General features: G+C 40.7%; 1 non-coding gene across 1 annotated transcript; it reads right to left on the bottom strand.

Annotated features, from left to right (window-relative positions):
• Positions 1-21298: 21298 nt before the first annotated feature.
• LOC141604429 (small nucleolar RNA R71) lies at positions 21299-21405 on the bottom strand. The gene has a single exon (XR_012526129.1). It is a non-coding gene; the product is annotated as a small nucleolar RNA R71 (small nucleolar RNA).
• Positions 21406-21643: the final 238 nt, after the last annotated feature.

Genomic DNA, 21643 nt, shown 5'->3' on the forward strand with positions numbered 1-21643 from the left:
TGTTTCTCTATTCCATGCATCATTGGCGACACTACAATCAACAAAGCATTATGTGACCTTGGAGAAAGTGTAAGTTTCATGCCATACTCGGTATGCAAGAGGCTAAGAATGGGAGAACTCAAATGCACTAACATTACTCTTTAAATGGCGGATCGATCAACAAAGATACCTTTAGGGGTATGGGAAGATGTGGCCGTAGGAATTGGCAAATTCTTCATTCCGGTAGACTTTGTCATAATAGATATGGAGGAGGATTTCAACATTCCTATCATTTTAGTAAGACCTTTCTTGCACACCGCGGGATCGGTAATTGATGTGAAACATGGAGAGCTCACACTTGAAGTGGGGGATGAGACAATCACTTTTAATCTTGACAAAACGATGAGAGCTCCTCGACTACATGAACCATGTTTCATGATCGACCATTATAGCCGAGAAAGTGATAGGAAGAAGTTAGCATCTCAATGCAAAGATCAAGCTATGGGTAAAGAATCACCACCCATATGGAAGAAGAAAGTGGATAACCCTCAAGTTGCTCTATCCGGAGAGAAAGGAAATTCTAACAATGAGAGCTTGAAAAGCTCACCACCCATCATGACAAGCAATGAAGAAGGCCTCATTGGCCATGACAACAAAGAAGGAGAGTTGCTCTTGTCAACTCATGATACCATTGGGGAACAAGCTAATGAAGTTTGTGGTCTATGGGATGACGAATTTGAAGGATTAGTCAATCCCTACATTGGCAATGCTATGACCTTAGACCAATGCTTTGTTGATCCTAGTCATCAACTTGACTCGGGTCACCACCATGAAGAACATAATGTGCAAAGATCTATGAAAGATGTTTACAATGAAAATGAACAAGCCTTCGACTACTTCTACAAGGTGTTAAGCAACATCAACAACACCTTGGCTTTGACCCCTTTGAAAGATCATAGATCCATATTAGACTCTCTAATATAAATTAAATTATCTCATAATTTATCATTTTGGTGATCTATGTAACATGCATGCAAATATAAAAGCATAAAAATGAAAGTTACGGAAAAACAATTTTCTTACACAGATTTTTATGGTAATATGGGCACAATCAAGATATCCTACCTTGATTGTTCTTGAGCTTAAAACAAAAGGATGATCCTCCTAGAAAAACCTTCAAAAAGAAAGCCTCCTTCAAGTAGAACCCAAGAACTACACCCACAAATTATCTTACAAATACTAACTAGATATTTGTAAAACTAACCCTTGATAATATGTTAATATTACTAACAATCTTAGTAAAAGATGATATTAATTTTAGAGAGAAGATAGACAAATTTTGTTCACATACAAAATGAAGTGAGCAAGCATGCAAAAAATGAACAAAAATTGGTCTATTTGGAGGGGGGAAAACCGGTGGAGTGGGTGGAGTGTAGGAATGGACTTGTTGTAATTTTTGTCCAATATTTTATGACAAAAGATAACTTATGGAAGAATATAAAGTAAGGTGAAATGATTATGTTCCTAATCATCCACAACACTCTATTTTACACGGTCCACTTGCCCATATACGGGTCCATATTGGTTCTTAGATTTGTCGCACAAATACGTGTAATTTTATTTTAAACATCGTTTCATGTTTAAATACTTCCAAAATTAATTCGTTCAAATCACTCCGTAAATATACGTGTACCGCTACACATATTATTCACGTACTAATATTAATCACATTAATCAATTAGTACAATTTAAGTGAATTAACAATTAATTAACTAAAACCCGTCTCCCAAAATTTATTATTCAATTATTGCATAATTAAATAATAACTGCCGTGCATCGAGTTCGCAACTCGAAATCTCTCTAAAAATAATCGACTAACCTTTTAGTCTATAAATTAAGGGACTAAATAAATTGTATCTCATACAATTAATTAGTTGTCAATTGGGGTTCGTTCCTTTAGGTGTGACCGAAAGGGGTCAGTTGATCACCGCCGTCTCACGACAATAACGTCAAACTCTAGTCAGCCAACCGTTATCGATTTACGTTAATCAACTGACGAGGATCAAATAATTAAATATCTGATGATATTCCTATGCATACTCCTTAATGAGATTTAATAATATTATCTCGCACTATTGTGGAGGACAAATACTCCAACAATCTCCCACTTGTCCGAGACAAGTTGTGCGATGATTATAACACACAATTGTGGATAAGTCCTTATCCCAACAATATCCTGCTTGTACTCTACAAGGGTGTGTTACCGATTCTATTGTCCGTTTTAACAACAATCCTCCACTCAATGCAAGGTGTCTTTCAGGTCGCACTTGCACATGAACATATCGTGAGTGGTTTTCTCGATCGGGAGTGTGACTACCTGACAGGAAAAATCTCCCACGGATTACTTCTGAGCGTGGCCACGCATTTGTAGTTATAACTCCTCGAGTGGCCTTGAGATGTTTAAACCCAACGTGGGTGGACAATTCCCGTCTGCCCTATCTATCCTATTGCACAATACAGATCACCATGACCCAGTAGATGTCCTTTGGCCCCTATCACAGCATGACCTAGAACAAAAACCAAAGTCACTCGAAAACTGTACAGGCTCACAAAATAGTCTCCAGTTTAAAGAATTGACTCATAGGAATATCATAGACGTCCCTGCCACGACCAGGCGTCTATAAAAGTACTTAGGGACTCTCTAAATGGTCACTGTCCGGCAAAGTGTCATACACTTTGCCTATGTAATCGACTAGTCATCACGTATGACCTTATGGTGTTGAACAACCATCAATCGTTTTACAATCTAGTCACTCCGAGACGTCACCTCATTAAGTGACTAGGGACAAAATACAATGTTTATCTTATTCACTTGAATAGTGTTCAACATTGTCTCTACAACTTATTCAGATAAACAAGGTATTTAAAATTTAGTCACACTAAATACAAGATTCATAAAAGAATGAATGCGAAAACAATGAATGTGATTATCATATATATAATAAGAGATACACTATCCAATTATTACATATCCATAATCTAAAGAAAATATGGTACTCGTCTCAATGCCATTGCGACGACATGACCATCATGCTTAGCCTTTAATAAAGGCTTGGTTAAAGGATCAGCAATATTATCATCTGTCCCAACCTTACAAATGTCAATTTCCTTCCTTTCCACATAATCTCTAATTACATGGTATTTCCTTTCAATGTGTCTAGATTTGTTACTAGACTTCGGCTCTTTGGCTTGAAAAATAGCTCCAATGTTATCACAATATAGAGTGATAGGATCTTCGGCGGAATGGACTACTCCTAGTCCCTCCATGAATTGCCTAATCAAAACAGCTTCCTTCGCAGCCTCAGACGCTGCAAGGTACTCAACCTCTGTTGTAGAATCCGCAGTAACGCTTTGCTTGAAGCTCTTCCAGCAAACAGCTCCTCCATTTAGCATAAACACATAGCCGGATTGGGATTTTATGTCATCCCGATCGGTTTGGAAACTTGCGTCCGTGTAACCTCTTACACGCAACCCAGGTTCTCCTCCAAACACTAAGAACGAATCCTTAGTCCTTCTCAAGTACTTAAGGATGTTCTTTACGGCTATCCAGTGACAATCACCAGGTTTGGCTTGATAACGACTTGTCATGCTCAAGGCATACGCAACGTCGGGACGAGTGCAAATCATAGCATACATGATAGACCCAACAGCGGAAGCATAAGGGACGATCTTCATGTGTTCAATTTCCTTAGGGGTGGAGGGAGACTGTGACTTGCTCAAAGTAATCCCTTGGCCCATAGGTCAAAATCCTCTCTTGGAGTCTTTCATATTGAACCGGTCAAGAACTTTGTCAATATAAGCTTATTGACTCAATGCTAGTATCCTCTTGGACCTATTCTTATAGATCCGGATACCCAATATTCGTTGTGCCTCTCCCAAGTCCTTCATCTGGAAGTGTTTCCCTAGCCACTCCTTAACGGAAGTGAGCGATGGAACATCATTCCCGATGAGCAATATGTCATCCACATATAGGACAAGGAATGCAACCTTACTCCCACTAAACTTCATGTATAATCACGGTTCTTCCACACTTCTAGTGAAACCGTATTGTTTAATAATATGATCAAAGCGATGATTCCAACTCTGAGATGCTTGCTTAAGACCATAAATGGACTTCTTGAGCTTACACACCTTCTTAGGGTTAGATGTATCCACAAAACCTTCAGGTTGTATCATGTACACCTCTTCTTCTAGAATCCCATTCAAGAAGGCGGTTTTGACATCCATTTGCCAAATCTCATAATCATGAAATGCGGCAACCGCTAAGATTATCCTAATGGACCATGAACTTGGGTGAAACCTTTTGCCACCAATCTAGCTTTGTAAACATCCACATGTTTATCCACGCCGAACTTAATTTTATATATCCATTTACACTGAAGGGGTCGCACTCCTTCGGGTAAATCCACCAAGTCCCATACTTGGTTCTCGTACATGGAATCAATTTCGGATCGCATGGCTTCTAGCCAAAGCAAGGAGTCGGGACTAGACATGGCTGATTTGTAGGTAGTGGGTTCATCACTTTCCAAAAGTAACAAAACACCATCCTCTTCGATGTTACCAAGGAAGAAGTCAGGTGGATTAGAAATCCTACTCGACTTTCTAGGAACAATTACCGTTTCAGAGGAAGAGGGAATGCTAACCTCCACGTTCTCCTCTACCTCATTCTCGGTTTGTGGCTCTCGAACTTCTTCAAGTTCAAATTTTCTCCCAGTCTGTCTCCTAGAAATAAACTCCTTTTCTAGGAAGACAGCATCACGAGCCACAAACACTTTGTTCTCGTGTTTATTGTAGAAGTAATAGCCACGTGTTTCCCTTGGATATCCTACAAAAAGACATTTGTCAGACCTGGGTGCAAGCTTATTGTCAGACTTGATCTTGACGTACGCTTCACAACCCCAAATACACATGAATGACAAATGAGGGACTTTCCCTGTCCATATCTCATATGGAGTCTTATCGGCCTCTTTAGTCAGGCTTCGATTTATTGAAAATGTTGCAGACAAGAGGGCAAAACCTTAAAATGAACTAGGAAGCTCAGTTAGACTCATCATAGACCGAACCATATCTAGTAAAGTTCGGTTTCTCCTTTCGGCCACACCATTTAGTTGCGGTGTGCCAGGAGGAGTCCATTGTGATACTATACCATAATATTTTAGGTGTGAATCAAATTCAATATTTAGATACTCACCACCACGATCGGACCGTAGGGTCTTAATCTTCTTATCCAATTGGTTCTCTACATCATTTTGAAATTCTTTGAACTTGTCAAAGGCTTCACTCTTGTTCTTCATTAAGTAGACATACCCATATCTACTTAAGTCATCAGTAAAAGTAATGAAGTAGTGAAAACCTCCTCTAGCGGTGATGGTTAATGGTCCACACACATCCATATGTATGAGAGCCAAAACCTCACTAGCTCGTGTCCCTTTTCCCGCAAAAGGTGCACGAGTCATCTTGCCTAGAAGGCAAGACTCGCATGTACCATAAGATTCGAAACCAAATGGTTTGAGCACTTTTGATGAAGCAAGTCTCTTTATGCGATTTCGTTTATGTGGCCTAAACGACAATGTCAAAGGTAGGATTCATTTGGATCACCCGTTTTGAGCTTTTTAGTTTCTACATGATAAACGTCATTAACATCATTTAAAACATAAATGCCTCCAATTGAAATGGCCTTGCCATAAACCACATCATTTAAAGAAAAACTACAACACTTGTCCTTAATCATAAAGCAAAAGCCTTCCGCGTCTAACGCGGAAATGGAGATGATGTTCTTGGTTAAAGTTGGTACAAAATAACACTTATTTAAATACAACTCTAGACCACTAGCTAAAGTGAGCACATAGGTCCCTACGGAAACGGCGGCTACTCTAGCTCCATTTCCCATGCGGAGATCCACATCACCTTTTGCTAGTGTTCGCACGTCCCTTAAACCCTGCAAATGATTACAAAGGTGAGAGCCACATCCGGTATCAAGTACCCAAGTGGAAGTGCAAGCATAATTAACGTCTATCATATAGAGAGAGGAAATCATACCAACAGGTGTCACACGCCCTTCCTTAGGATCCTCCAAGTATTTGGGACAACTCCTCCTATAATACCCCTTCCCATTACAATGGAAACATTCGGCCTCGGAGAGTTTGACACTTTTTGCCTTAGTATTGCCATTCACAACGGCCTTCCCCTTTCCCTTGCCATGTTTCTTTGACGATTTCTTGAATTGAGACTTTTCCTTCCTTAACTCCAAGGGACATGGTCTTTAACTTCATGGTTAAAACATCCCCTTTGTCACTCCCACTAGCTTCCATATCCCTCTCTGCTTGGGTGAGGAGTGCATGAATTTCATGATAACTCTTATCCATGCCATTCATGTTGTAGTTTACCCTAAAGTGGGCAAACTTGGTGGGAAGTGAGTGGAGGATTCGATCCACCGCAAGAGTTTTAGGAATGTTACACCCTAGATGCTCTAGGATGTCGACATATTCGACCATTTAGAGTACATGGGGACCAACCTTATGGCCCCTCTCAAGCTTAGCTTCAAAGAAGCGTGCCGCCTCATCGTATTGACGGACTTTAGGTGTTTGTGAAAACATAGTGATCATACGAGTGAATATCTCGTACGCATTTAAAGAAATGCATGATAGCTTGAGCTTTGGGGACATCGACCATATTAACACATTCTTGATATCATTCGAAATCCTCACATGGTCATCATAGGCGGTCCGCACCGCCGATGAAGCCCTTAGACCGGGCTCGATGGGAGGAGCTTCGGTCAAGTAAGTGAGCACATTGTCGGACAACGCGACACTTTTGATGTTGGATTCCCATTCAAGAAAGTTACTACCGTCATCTTTTAAGATACATTTGTCCATTACGGACCTTAGCCATGAATCTTTGCCTAGTGAAGTAGTCGATGGAGTTGATGAAGTTGCCATTGCGAATTAAAATGCTACAACAAAAAGGAAAAATTAACATCCATTGTTTTAAAAAATTACTTCTGAAAACAGGTTTAACAAGTTTTAGCATTTATATAATGATCTCCCACTAAATTATATAAATGATTCCAAGACCCAAATATTAAACAAAAATGAGCATCGTTTGGGCGAAACATCCCATAATTGTGTAAATTCGGTAAGTCACGTTGACTAATTCTACCTCTAGAACTTTTTGTCGACGAATTACCTTAAATCCATCTACTAGCCCCGGAACACAAGACCGTCTTATATCCCGTTGAGTCCAACCAATTTTAGCGTGTGATAACCGTTTACCACCCTACTTACCCAAGGTAAAAAGAGAACACCCCGCTTGGCCGAGCGTGGCTCTAATGAACAAGAGATTCATAGGTGTTACTAATTGGTAAGGCTAATCTCAATTTTAGTTATGTGAGAGATCTTGTCAATTTAGTCATAAATTCCCTATAAGTGAACTAAGTCGGTGAATGTAAATGACGTGAATTGACAACCGCGAAGATAAAATGCATGTGAATGGCGATTTTACCATGCGCGAAAATAAAACAAGCAAACAAGTAAGCATATGAATAAATCCTAGTATGGCCACCTAGTTAATAAAATCTAGTCTATTACAAATCGGAAACCAACTCCTTGGTCCCTTGCCTCTTCATTCCAAAAGTGGCTCCTTCTTGTGGGATTTGGAACACCTTCCAAAAATAGACTCCATCTCGATGTAATCCGTCTTTTGGAAACGCCAGTAAGAATAACTATTACAATTGAATTACATAGCTATTCCTATTATACATTAATTAATAAAATAAATAAAACTATTAATTAATTACAAACCGACGATACGAGATCGTATTTAATTACAAACAAATCGATATTCCCATTCATTTCGGGTAATAACGATTAAAATTAAACTAGGCCATACTAGGTACAACAAGATAAATACTTTAAATAAATGATAATCATTCATTCAACTTAAATAAATATGCTTAAAATGCTGTAAAATGATGCCAAAATCGCCTTATCTATCAATCGTTGGTATCCATCTGTTTTGTGGATTTAATCGATTTTTAACATGTAAAAATCAATAATCAACTCTTAAATCTCATTTAAGTCAAAACTAATTGTCCAAACTGTTTTCGACCTCAAAATTAATCCTCACTAATTTTATGATGAATAATTAGTTTGATTTGGTGATATTTTGCTAATTTAAACGGTAAAATCATAACTTTTAAGTAAAAATCCAAAATAATTGAAACATTACCCAAAAAATTGAAACAAAAATTTTGAGTATTCTGGAACACTCCCAAGAACACTAAAATGTTAGAAAAATTGCCCCAAAAATTCGGATAAAATTTATGAAGAAAAAGATCGATATTTATCGGTTTTTAACCACTAAAACCAATAAACATCAAAACAAGGTGAAAACATATTTTAAATTTCACTTTTAACATTTAAATAATATTTTTAAATGTACATAAATTTATCAAGGGCAGGATCAATTATTTCGAAATTATGATTAATTTATTTCACTTTTATCGATTTTTAACTCATAAAATCAATAAACATGCAAAAAATCAAACCAGCCTTCAACCTTTTGCATACAATCAGTAGAAAACATGCATGAAACACCATAAAAATTCCATGGCCCGAATCAACCGTTAATTATTTTTAGTCAATTTTTAACTAAAATACGGCATTTTGACTCGGTTTTCTACCAAAAATCATTAAAAATAGCAAAATAACTTCATAAAACACCAAACTTAACCACAAATCTTTTGAGATCAGTAGGTATGCATGCCCCAAAAATTTCGTGCTAAAACCTCTTCTAACACATTTTTTGAGTTTTTATAAATTATCTCATAATTTATTAATATGCTTAAAATCAACATGCAAATTACAAGCCTAAGCTCTGATACCACTTGAAAGATCATAGATCCATATTAGACTCTCTAATAAAAATTAAATTATCTCATAATTTAGCATTTTGGTGATCTATGTAACATGCATGCAAATATAAAAGCATAAAAATGAAAGTTAAGGAAAAACAATTTCCTTACATAGATTTTTATGGTAATATGGGCACAATTAAGATCTCCTACCTTGATTGTTCTTGAGCTTAAAACAAAAGGATGATCCTCCTAGAAAAACCTTCAAAAAGAAAGCCTCAAATTATCTTACAAATACTAACTAGATATCTTACAAATTATCATACAAATACTAACTAGATATTTGTAAAACTAACCCTTGATAATATGTTAATATTACTAACAATCTTAGTAATAATATATTTTTGTATACTAACAATCTTAGTAAGAGATGATATTAATTTTAGAGAGAAGATAGACAAATTTTGTTTACATGCAAAATGAAGTGAGCAAGCATGCAAAAATGAACAAAAATTGGTCTATTTGGAGGGGGGAAACCGGTGGAGTGGGTGGAGTGTAGGAATGGACTTGTTGCAATTTTTGTACAATCTTTTATGACAAAAGATAACTTATGGAAGAATATAAAGTAAGGTAAAATGATTATTTTCCTACTCATCCACAACACTCTATTTTACACGGTCCACTTACCCATTTACGGGTCCATATTGGTTCTTATATTTGTCGCACAAATACGTGGAATTTTATTTTAAACATCGTTTCATGTTTAAATACTTCCATAATTAATTCATTCAAATCACTCCGTAAATATACGTGTACCGCTACACATATTATTTACGTACTAATATTAATTACATTAATCAATTAGTACAATTTTAGTGAATTAACAATTAATTAACTAAAACCCGTCTCCCAAAATTTATTATTCAATTATCGAATAATTAAATAATAACTGTCGTGCCTCAAGTTCGCAACTCGAAATCTCTCTAAAAATAATCGACTAACCTTTTAGTCTATAAATCAAGGGACTAAATAAATTGTATCTCATACAATTAATTTGTTGTCAATTGGGGTTCGTTCCTTTAGGTGTGACCGAAAGGGGTCAGTTGATCACCGCCGTCTCACGACAATAACGTCAAACTCTAGTCAGCCAACCGTTATCGATTTACGTTAATCAACTGACGAGGATCAAATAATTAAATATCTGATGATATTCCAATGCATATTCCTTAATGAGATTTAAAAATATTATCTCGCACTATTGTGGAGGACATATACTCCAACACCCTTGACATCTCATTCAAGAATGAGAGTTTGGTTGAGTCCTCCCTAAACCACCATTTGTAAATATTCTAACCCTTTAACTAGCATTTTATTTCCTTTATTGCATCTTTGTCATTTTGGGATTTGCAATTTCATACTTTGATCAAGATTTTCATCATGAGAGAAAGTGAGGGAGGTATTTTAATGTGTTTTGGTGTGTAGTGTTTGATATAGTGTGGGGATAGCAAGTCCGTAGGCTAACCGAGCCTTTGTAGTGCATCCACAATATTCAACAAAGGAAATGAAAAAAGGATGACTTAAGGAAAGGAGACCCCCACGGGCAGAACTGAGCTCATGGGTGCAGAGGAGAATCTGAGCGTCCCAGGAGGGAATCCGTTCGAGCTGCTGACAATCCGACCATCCCAGAGGAGCATCCGAGCATCCTGGCCTTAGGACGCGGGTTATGGGAATGCTAGAATTGAAGAAAGGGGTCTGTTACAAAATCTCATCAGATCATACTCAGGACGCCCGTCCCAGACCAATCCGTGCGTCCTGACATGCTTCAAATTTACAAGTCCACGCTGTTAGTAAATCCGAGCATCCCCAGGAAGGAATCTGCTCGTCTTGAGCAGGATCCGCGCATCGCAGCACGGGTTAGAAAATCAGAATGCACTGACTGAAAATCTGAGCGTCCCGACTTGAAGCTGCTCGTCCCCTGCTACTACTTAATGGAAACACGGGATTCACCCCTCCTTCCCCAAATCATTTCTATCTTTTACAAACACAAACACACATCCTTTCTCCCTCAAAACCCTCAATCCCCTCATCAAAAAACACAAATTTATCAACCAAATTCAACACCATCAAAACAAAACTTCCTCAAATCAAGATAAAACTACTTGTAGATACCTCATTTCTACACCTCCCGCAAACCACCCGGTGATGATTGGGCCGCATGTTTGGTGTGCGGAACGATTTATGACAGTTCGTAAGTTTATCGTCAAGTGGTCGCTCAAACATTTGTGTCTACCTCTTAATTGTCATCTATGTGCCGATACGGTCGTTTTGGCAGTAATTAGAGTACATTTGGAGTCCGGGTCAAAAAAACCGTCTTCATTTTCTAAAACCGAGTCAGAATGTTCTCGAATGTTCCGGATATTTCTATTCCATATTTTCCAATCTTTTGATCTTTGGTAAAATATCTCCCGTAATATTCAGACAAAATATTAAGGAAACGAGATTAATCCGCTATTCCATAATAGAAACGCGGAAATCTTTCTTCTGCAGGAGGAAACCACTGAGGAAAGGACGCATCAAGTGCTGCGCCTCTTCCAAGGAACGCAGTGCCTGCCGTGCCTCTTCCTCAGATCTTTTCTGCGTATTTTCCGTATCTTTTCGAGATTCACTTCCAAAGTTTCTCCGAAAACCCTATTTCATCCTGTGATTAGTATAAATAGAGACCTTCGGTCTCACATATTTCTCACGCGAGTGTCCGCCCTTCTCTTCTCCCTTTGCATTCTAGACCACGTTCTTACTTTTTGGCATCTACGTGCTTGAACATTCGACCACGTAAGCTCGGATCTTTCTGAGTACCAGCCTCGTTTTGCATGACCGACCAATTTGACCAACTCCACAATCAATCAACTTAATCAATCTTATTCGTTTTCCTCTTAGAGGGCACTTTCGTCTACATTCGAGTCGAGCATCACTAAACGTTAACTTAGTCAATCTCGTTTCGTCAAACATGTAAGTCTGAGGGTGTAAATCCCTATTTTATTTATTGTTCTTTATTTTTAATCATAATGTAAGGTTTATATCGAAAGTATGCTTAAAACCGATTTGTAAAACCTTATTTTAAAACCTTTTTACGGATTATCAGAAGACAACCGTCGAGAAAGGACGCAGCAACTGCTGCGCCTCTTCGAAGGGACGCAGCACCTGCTGCGCCTCTTCGTGAGGCTGCCGCAGTTCCTACTTCCTTTCTTCTTCCTTCGTCTTTTGTCAATTCGTTTCTTTTATTTTCCTTCGTTTGTTCTTCGATTCTTTGATATAACGATTTCAACATAGTAATTTAACATATTATTCATCATCATTAGTATTGAATTCGTCATTAAATCCCGACTTAAATCCCTTATAACCATTATTTGCGGGTTTTCGTCATTAAAGTCATTCCGGGTTTTAGAGATTCGATTCATTAATATTGAGTCTCTGGAACTCGATCTTTGATATATTTGCATCTGTATTTATCATATCCATCATTAATTCATCATTAACAACTTGTTTACCCTAATTAATTCATTAAATAACCTTTTAATCCTGTAATTAATTCGTATTGTTTAATTCCATCCATGTTCATGCTTTGTCACCCCAATCATATGTAAATAATTTGTTAATCACTTTCATCCGAGTCAATTATTCATAATCGATCATTAAAATTACCAACGAATATTAACAATTTGTAATTCCGGCTTTCACAGCCAGAACTGAGCCAAGGAACGGATGCAGCAACTATTGCGCCTCTTCCAAGGGACGCAGCTCTGCTGCGCCTGTTCCTGGTTGATTTCTGTCTCTGAACTCCCATTTTGCCTTGACCTAATTTATTAATTACATATTAATTAACTATTAATCGTATTATCACCCTAATTCATGTTCGTTAATTTATTTATTCGTTCTTTTTCTCAAATTATCCGTTTTAAATGTATTTTCGACATAAATCAACTAATTGATGTGACCATAATTAGCGCATATTTAGCCCCCGAATTAGCCTTGTTCCCATGCTTTTGAGTGCATATTTGGGTCATTTCTTATCTTTAGTTCTTTGTTTTGCATATTCTTTGAGATTTTGATCCCTTGGTAGGAAAGGAGTAAGAATCTTGCATTTTCATGGCAAAACGAGACTAAATTGATCGGATTCAATGACCAAGCATCAAGGAGATACAAGATTAGAAGGCCTTTGTACATATTATAGTAGAAGAGCAATGTTGAGAAAGGATCCTTGAGTCCCCAAGGAAATCCCCAAGGAATTTATGAAGAAAAGGGAAGAAAAGAAGAAGATGTCTTGCTGAGTGACAATCCGTGCGGATTGTCACCAATCCGGCCGTCCCACATCTGCACAATCCGTGCGGCTTTGCTCTAATCCGCTCGGATTCCACCTCCACAATCCGCCCGGATTCCCTCGAATCCGCTCGGACCCCATCGCCAGAATCCGCCCGTCCCGACCTTATTCCACCCAGATTCCAGCACAGCGTGATTTCCTCTTCTCCAAGCTACGAAGAAAGAAGCCCTTCCTTCGAAAAATACCGGGTCCTCCTTGCTCAATCTAAAAAGTGTAATTACTAGTTTAGCCCTTAGTTAACCTGTTAGGGATAGAAATACCACCTATTTTTATGGGTGACGTGGCAAGGGATCATTGGTAAATGAAAAGGGGAAAGGACCGGTGACATGGCGCAAGGAGAGCCACAAGATCAAAAGTAAACAAACACAACTTGGCAAATAAGAAAACACACGTGCAAAAGAGAGGGGCTATTAACCAAGTCAACAACTTCCTACTTTTTGGGGTTTGACCAAGTACTCAGCAACAAAAATAGGAGGGAGGTTGGTGGACTCTTGACCTTGATCCATCAGCTATAGAAAGCCAAGGAGGAACAAACTAAAGGGATCTCATCTCATTGAACGTCAACTTCAACACTCTTACTCGCCTAATTCCCTCTGCCATACAACAATACTCCATTAGAAATTTATCCTTGTATTTCCTTACTTGCATATTTGACCTCAATTATAGTGCAAAGTTGGCGGGATTCCGACTCCCCCCGCGGTTGTTCCCACACCGGGTTTTCCGCGTCACCAAAAATCCTCCGTGTCATTCTTTTCACTCGTCTTTATTTCGTTATTCCTATCGTTGCATTTAAACCATAATTGGCATTAGATTAATCACTATCACTCACATAATTAATTCATAATCGGTAAATTTTTACCAAAACAATTTGGCGCCCACCGTGGGGCATAGTGATCATTTTCTATAGCCAAATCTCGCAAGACCGAACCAGCCGTCACAATGTCTGGAACCAGCCAGAATCCTTCCAGGCGAGCGAGAGCATATCGCCCTTTCCTCTGGAGCGGACCTTCTCCTGCGTCTGCGGGATCGGTGAGCGCTCCTCCAAAGATCCGGCCCGGATGGTTTCCGTCGGATGTCACCCCGAACCATGCTTCCGCCTCGCCCTGCGAAACCGCCGCAGTACCAAAGGAAGCGGCGCGCCACCAACCCAGATCCAAAGGGGAAAGCAGCCAGAGAGGTGAAGGCTGCGTCCGGAGCCCCGACCCGGGAGGGATCGGTGCGAAGTTCTCGAAGCGAGAGGACCTACAGTGCTTGACCCGATGCAGGTGATGATTCAGGGGATGGACACTCTGCGTCAGGCCGTTGAGGATCTGAGGAAAGATAACCAGAACCTGATTGCTCAGATCGTGACAATAGATCCACCCAAACCAAAGACCAAAGACTGAGGCTCGAACCCGACCGGTGGTGGAGGATCACGTCGACCAATTCCATCGACCTAGTCACCGACTAGACCTTGCGGAGTAGCATCCAAAGTGAACCAATTGAGCCCGGAAGATTGGGATGCCTATCATTTGATAACCCGTCCGACTGCGCAGCAGACATCGGGTAATGCTTTGTTTACCACCTCGTCAGGATCTGACCTTCCGCCTTTTACAGGTACCCCCGCACACCAGACGTTAGGATGGCGATGCGACTCGTCATCAACGCAGCAGTCCATCTTGCAGCCAGTTCACCAGTGGAGCCTGGATCGGAGGACTGCAGCAGACACCAGGATGGCAGCCTGGATCCATAATCAGTGCAACACCAGTAACCAGTCATCCAGCACCAGGCCAATTTTCTGGAGTGCCCTGGCTAGGAGGTACACCTGCTGGTTCTTTCCTGCCTGTTTCTAACCCCCTTGCAGGAGCAGGTAACTCGGCCGGAGCAAGCAATACCGGGAGCCGAGGAGCGATGTGTAGGATACCAGGCGTAGCCCGTCCGTTGGAGAAAGCAGCCAGAGACAGCTACGCAGACTCCCCATTCGTGGATGACATAGCCCTAATTGGTGTTCCTAAAGGATGTGTGCCTCCAGCCATGACACTCTATGACGGAACCACAGATCCACTCGATCATATGAACCACTACAAACAAAAAATGATGGTGATAACCGCAACTGGATCTGTGAAGGAAGCTTGTATGTGCAAAGGATTTGGGTCAACTTTGTCTGGAGCAGCCCTGCAGATGGGTTCGTCGGCCTGCCCAACAAGAGTATAGCTAACTTCGCCGACCTAGTTAATGCATTCAACCAAAGTTCGCCACAAGAGAAAGCCGGAGAAGCAGACCAGTGACCTCTACCGGATAGTGCAAGGGTTTGAGGAGTCTACCCGTGATTACTTAAACAGGTTCAACAAAGAGAAAGTGGCAATTCCGAGGTGTGATATAGCAACCGCTATACAAGCCTTTCGCCGAGGACTGCACCAGGATTCAGAGCTATACAAGGACTTGACCATGCATCCATGCACTTCCTTTGAGGAGGTACAATCAAAGGCGATTGCTGTCATGAGGCTAGAGGAAGACTCTGCACCCATAAGAGGCATTTACGATTCAGAACCAATATCCAGGAAAGCCCTAGTGGAAAAGAGGAGCGAAAGACCAGGACCCTACAGCAGAAGCGAGAATAAGGTGTCTGGAAGCACGGAAGGGAAGGACGACACAGACCTACCCCCAAGAGAAGATTCAAATATTTGAGTGGACAAAGGAACATGAGAAAAACATTTAAGGAATTGAAACATTATCTCAGCACCCCGTCACTCCTAACAAAGTCAGAGCCAGGAGAACCGTTATTCCTGTATCTGCCAGTCACAGAAGCAGCAGCAAATGCAGCGCTAGTACGAGAGCAGGAAGGATCACACCATCCAGTACACTGCGTCATTAAGTCTCTGCTTCCTGAAGAGACCAGACCCAGGCAGAGCAGGACATTCTGAATCTGGAGGAAGACAAAGGAGAACAAGTGTGGGAGCTACATGTGGACGAAGCCTCCAAACGCAACAGGTGCAGGAGTAGGATTGGTCCTCAAATCACCCAAGGAGATCTCATAGTCAAAGCTATACGATGTGAATTCAAGGCCACAAACAACGAAGCAGAATATGAGGCCTTGATCCTGGGTCTGAAGCCAGCTCTGGATCTGAAAATCAGACACCTCCAGGATGATGGCATACCTAGATATAGCAAAGGAGTTGACCCTCAGATTTGCCAAGTTCAACATCAAACAAATCCCCAGAGACCAGAACGCAGAAGCAGATGTGCTAGCCACCTTGGGGGCAACCTTCAAAGCAGGAGTCATCTCCACAATACCAATTGTCCACGTGCTGGAGCCAGCGATACTAAAACCTAAGCAGGAAGCAGGAGTGTTGTGCGGCACCAGAAGTGAAGAAGATACTCCGTTGGAGGAAACCGTGCACTGGACCGGCTGCAGAATGACACCACCAACAGAGATAAAAGGAGGAAATCCCTCGTTGGACCCTACCTCAGATGCCTGGATCGGAAAGAGTCTCAGGCTGTTTTGCATGCTCTCCACAATGGAGAATGTGGAAACCATGCAGGGGGCAGGAGCCTGTCCAATAAAGTACTGAGGTAGAGGTACTTTTAGCCTACAATGCGCAAAGATCTTTGTAGAATTTGCAAAAAGGTGCGACGCCCGTCGAGGCACGCACATGTCGCCCACCAAAGATGGTCGAGAATCGGGTACTCAGCCTACCGGATACACTCGGCCAGGGTTCTAGATTTTGCTTTGAACATTCTCTGGCTCTGAATTTAACATTTTCTGGTTCGAAAATTTTCGCATATATTCGAGTTCCAACATTTTCTCGTTCTCAAAAATTTTCGCATATATTTTTAAGTTCAACATTTTACGGTTCGAAAATTTCCCGCACGTATTTCAATCTCAACATTTTCCGTTCGAAAAGACCCTACATGTATTCGACCACGATATTTTCGACTACGAAAGTTTTTCAAGTTAGTAAACCACTTTAATATTTTAAGTGAAGAAGTTCCTTTTTATAAATATCTTTCAAATAAATGACCAAGTGAATAAAAATGCAAACTAATCGCGGGTCAGTATTCACTACGAAGGCGTGTGTCCGTGGCTAAGCACGTACAACCGGGACAATCGGTCTCCGCGATGCATTAGCACCCACGCAAGCCTGGCTCCTCTGATCGAGTGGGCGTACTAGACCCCTTAGCCAGCAATCAAACAGCGATGGCCAAACATACAGCGTAAAACGTGCATGCACAAATCAAAAGTACGCCAGAAACGGCAAGATACAAAGCAAACGATAGAACACCTGCGACACTCGCAACACACGCTCAAACGTGATCATTCTCACGACACATTGATAAACATTGCATTCCCGACATATAAGTTCATAACGTGTCCACATTGGTTAGATCGCTAGATCACGCATTACAAGGTCATCGCATACACCTAGGTTGTATTACTAACATTTCTCAGGTACCAGCTGCATATAAACTGCGTAAGCAAGTTTTGACAGAGGTTCTCAGCACCAGAAGCACCTATGCCGACTAGACGCAGATCAGTAGAGTAAGGAGGAGGTTGGACCTAGCATCCATGAGCTGGATCCATCATTCACCAGCAGCATGGGATCTAGATGCAGAGTTAGACCCAGAAACAGGAACAGTCTCAGAGGCAGTAGTTCGAATACCAGGAGCAGCAGAAGTCACTTCTTCCTCGACATCTGGCGCGTCAACAGGAGCACCTTCCCCCTCCAGACCAGATAGCACGTCCAGGTTCAGACCCTCAGGAAATTCTGCAGCCATCTTTCTCTTTTCTGCTTCTAAATTCCAGCACCTGCACCTTGAAGGCTAGAGAAGCTTCAGTATCCAGAGCATGTGAGAGGCGAATATCAGCATCAATAGTGCGACCCTCAGCATCATAGAAACTTAAATCTCTCGAGAATCTGAACTTGCCAAAAGCTCCAGGGAAACTCAGCAGCAGGAGAACAAGATGCCAGAGTATATCCAGAAACAGAAGCATTTCCAGAAGCAGAAACACACCCAAATGGTGGAGTAGGCCCACAGATTGGGGGCATGGTTGCAAGTAAAGTAATCTCAATAGAAGTAGACTCTGGCCGAAGAAGTAGCAACCCTCTTTCTGGCGCTGGATCCATATGCAGAACCAGAATCTGCCTTTCTCTTCTCAGCAGACCTAGGAGCAGGAAACAGCATCCGACCAAGCAGACTCAGGTCTCGTGTAGATCTCGACCAGCCGAAATCTCCTAGGAATCTGAGTGCTACTTCGGAGGGACCCCCAGGAGCAGGGTTGGACTCAGAAGCAGGGTAGGATTCAGAAGTAGGGGCTGCGTAGAAGCAGAGGCAGGGCCAACTTTTCTCTTCTCGGCTGGCTTGGAGGCATCTTCAGCACGTTTCTTCTCCCTCAGAGCCAGAACTGCAGCAAGTGTAGCCTTAGGCTTAGCAGATCCTGGAAGAAGGTGAGAAGTTAAGAAACAGCAGCAGCAGCAGCAGTACTGCAAATAAAGCAGAAGCAGAGCAACATATCAGACGACATAGCATCCAGAACCAGAAAGACTAATTTCCCTCCTCATCTTGAGGCTGAGAAAGAAAATTGGGGGCAATTGTTAGGGATAGAAATACCACCTATTTTTATGGGTGACGTGGCAAGGGATCATTGGTAAATGAAAAGGGGAAAGGACCGGTGACATGGCGCAAGGAGAGCCACAAGATCAAAAGTAAACAAACACAACTTGGCAAATAAGAAAACACACGTGCAAAAGAGAGGGGCTATTAACCAAGTCAACAACTTCCTACTTTTTGGGGTTTGACCAAGTACTCAGCAACAAAAATAGGAGGGAGGTTGGTGGACTCTTGACCTTGATCCATCAGCTATATAAAGCCAAGGAGGAACAAACTGAAGGGATCTCATCTCATTGAACGTCAACTTCAACACTCTTACTCGCCTAATTCCCTCTGCCATACAACAATACTCCATTAGAAATTTATCCTTGTATTTCCTTACTTGCATATTTGACCTCAATTATAGTGCAAAGTTGGCGGGATTCCGACTCCCCCCGCGGTTGTTCCCACACCGGGTTTTCCGCGTCACCAAAAATCCTCCGTGTCATTCTTTTCACTCGTCTTTATTTCGTTATTCCTATCGTTGCATTTAAACCATAATTGGCATTAGATTAATCACTATCACTCACATAATTAATTCATAATCGGTAAATTTTTACCAAAACATAACCCTAATGCATCCTCCCTAATTTCCACTATAAATACCCCATTAGTCTAAATTAGAGGAGCATGTTCTTCTTATCAATAATTAGAGTAGTTAATATCAATCAAATCTCTCTTTAGTATTGTAATCAACAATTAATCAAGTTCTAATACAAGTTTTATTTCCTTAATCTCTCTTTTGTTCATCCTTTATTTTGGGTAATTGAAGACTATTTGGGTTATTGTTGGGAGATTGACAACCTCTCAATCAAGCATCAAGTACTTCTTTTATCTTTGCTTTATTATTGGAATCATTAGTAGGTATAATCTCTTAATCCCTTTTTAATTACTGCTAATTACTTTCATTTATTCATCATGTTTCATATTGTTGGTATGATTGACAACCTTGCTAGCATGATCAATATGATAATGAGTGAGTAGTCTCTTAGCTAGGGTTAACGGGTGATTAGGGGAAACCAACATGGGGAATGATTCATGCTTAAATTAATATGCTTTCATGTTTTATTTGCTTGCTTGTTTTGATCTCAACTCATGCACATGTTATATTTGATGAAATGCTAAGCCAATGAATCCTTGCATTTACTATCATCTTCTATCTTTTCAATGAGACTTGTAAGACATAACCCAACTCGAGTCTCATTAGACCATGCATGTTGTTGAGTAGGGAAGATTAAGTCGACTTGTAGGTGTTGTACAATCTAATCGATTCGGCTCCGGGACCCAAATTTTCCTAGGATTGTAAGATATAACCCAACTCAATCCATCACAACAATAATTGCTTGCTTATAATTTTGAGAACATGTTTGTATGATCAATTTCCATGATTCCCCTATGATCCCATGACACCCTAGTGCTTTTAATCAATTGTTTACACCCCTTTAATTCATCTTGCTTGTTTATTTTCATTGCTATTTTAGTTTAGTGACCTTCTACATCAACCCAATTTGTGACATCCCTTAGACACCACTAGTTGCAATAGAAATCTCATTTCAATACCCATCCCTTGGGATCCGACCTTTACTTACCTCTTTACTAATTGTAGAGTTGTTTGTGAAGTTATAAATTGTGTTTTGATTCGACCGTGACCCAACGACCACATCTTTAATTGTGAACACGAAACGGACTCGGTCAAAAATGGCGCCGTTGCCGGGGACGGTGTTTACTTGATTTAGATTTGTTTTTATTGTTATTAGTTGTGTCTTTCTTCGCCTTGGGGAAGTAAAACTCCTCAAGGTTTGTTCTAATTGTTTTCGAGTTGTTTGATATTTTGCATGTCTAGAAGGTTACAAGGTGATTTGTTACCTTTTGACCGTGAAATCGAAAGAACCTTGACGAACAATAGGAGACTTGTTAGGAGGAATTTAAGAGGTATTAGTGAAGTTGTTCAACCCACTAGTGAGTTCGTCAATCCTTTCGCAATAGAAGGAGAGGAGAACCCATTACACAATACCCCACAAAATCCACCAACAATGCCTAAATTCTCGTCACACTCCGTACCCACCTAGGAGAATCTACCAAATGGTACTCCTACACCGCAACATCTAACCGGAAATTTTATTGCCAAGTCCGCCTTCATCCAATTAGTTGAGAGGAGCCAATTTGGGGGGATGCCTAGTGAAGACCCTCATTCTCATATGGAAACCTTTTGCGACTATTGTGATGCAATCTCTCAAACGGGCGTGACTCAAGACCAAATTAGATGGGTCTTATTTCCTTTTTCTCTAATCGGCACCGCGAAGCAATGGTAGAAGGGCCTTGATAAGGCCACCCTCGGAATAGATTCTTGGAAGAAGTTGGCTCTAGCTTTCTACAAAAAATTCTACCTACCGGAAAAGACTAACATGCTAAGAGCTCAAATTACGGGTTTTAAGCAAAGGGATGAAGAATCTTTGTATGAAGCTTGGGAGCGGTTCAAGGGAATTTGTCGCTCATGTCCTCACCATGGACTTAGCGAATGGTTTTTGGTACAACAATTTTGGAATGGTTTATATGAAGATTCTAGGAACATTCTCAATATGGGATCAAATGGAATGTTCACCGAAGTTGATGACAATCAAACGTGGAACAAGATTGAGGAAATGGCGGTCCATAACTCACAATATAGTAGACCTCGCAAGGCTACTAGAGGAGGATAGCATGAAGTGGACTCCGTTACTCAATTGGGTGCTCAACTTAGTGCTCACATT

This window comes from Silene latifolia, chromosome 9, assembly GCF_048544455.1.
Source record: "Silene latifolia isolate original U9 population chromosome 9, ASM4854445v1, whole genome shotgun sequence".
Taxonomy (NCBI): domain Eukaryota; kingdom Viridiplantae; phylum Streptophyta; class Magnoliopsida; order Caryophyllales; family Caryophyllaceae; genus Silene; species Silene latifolia.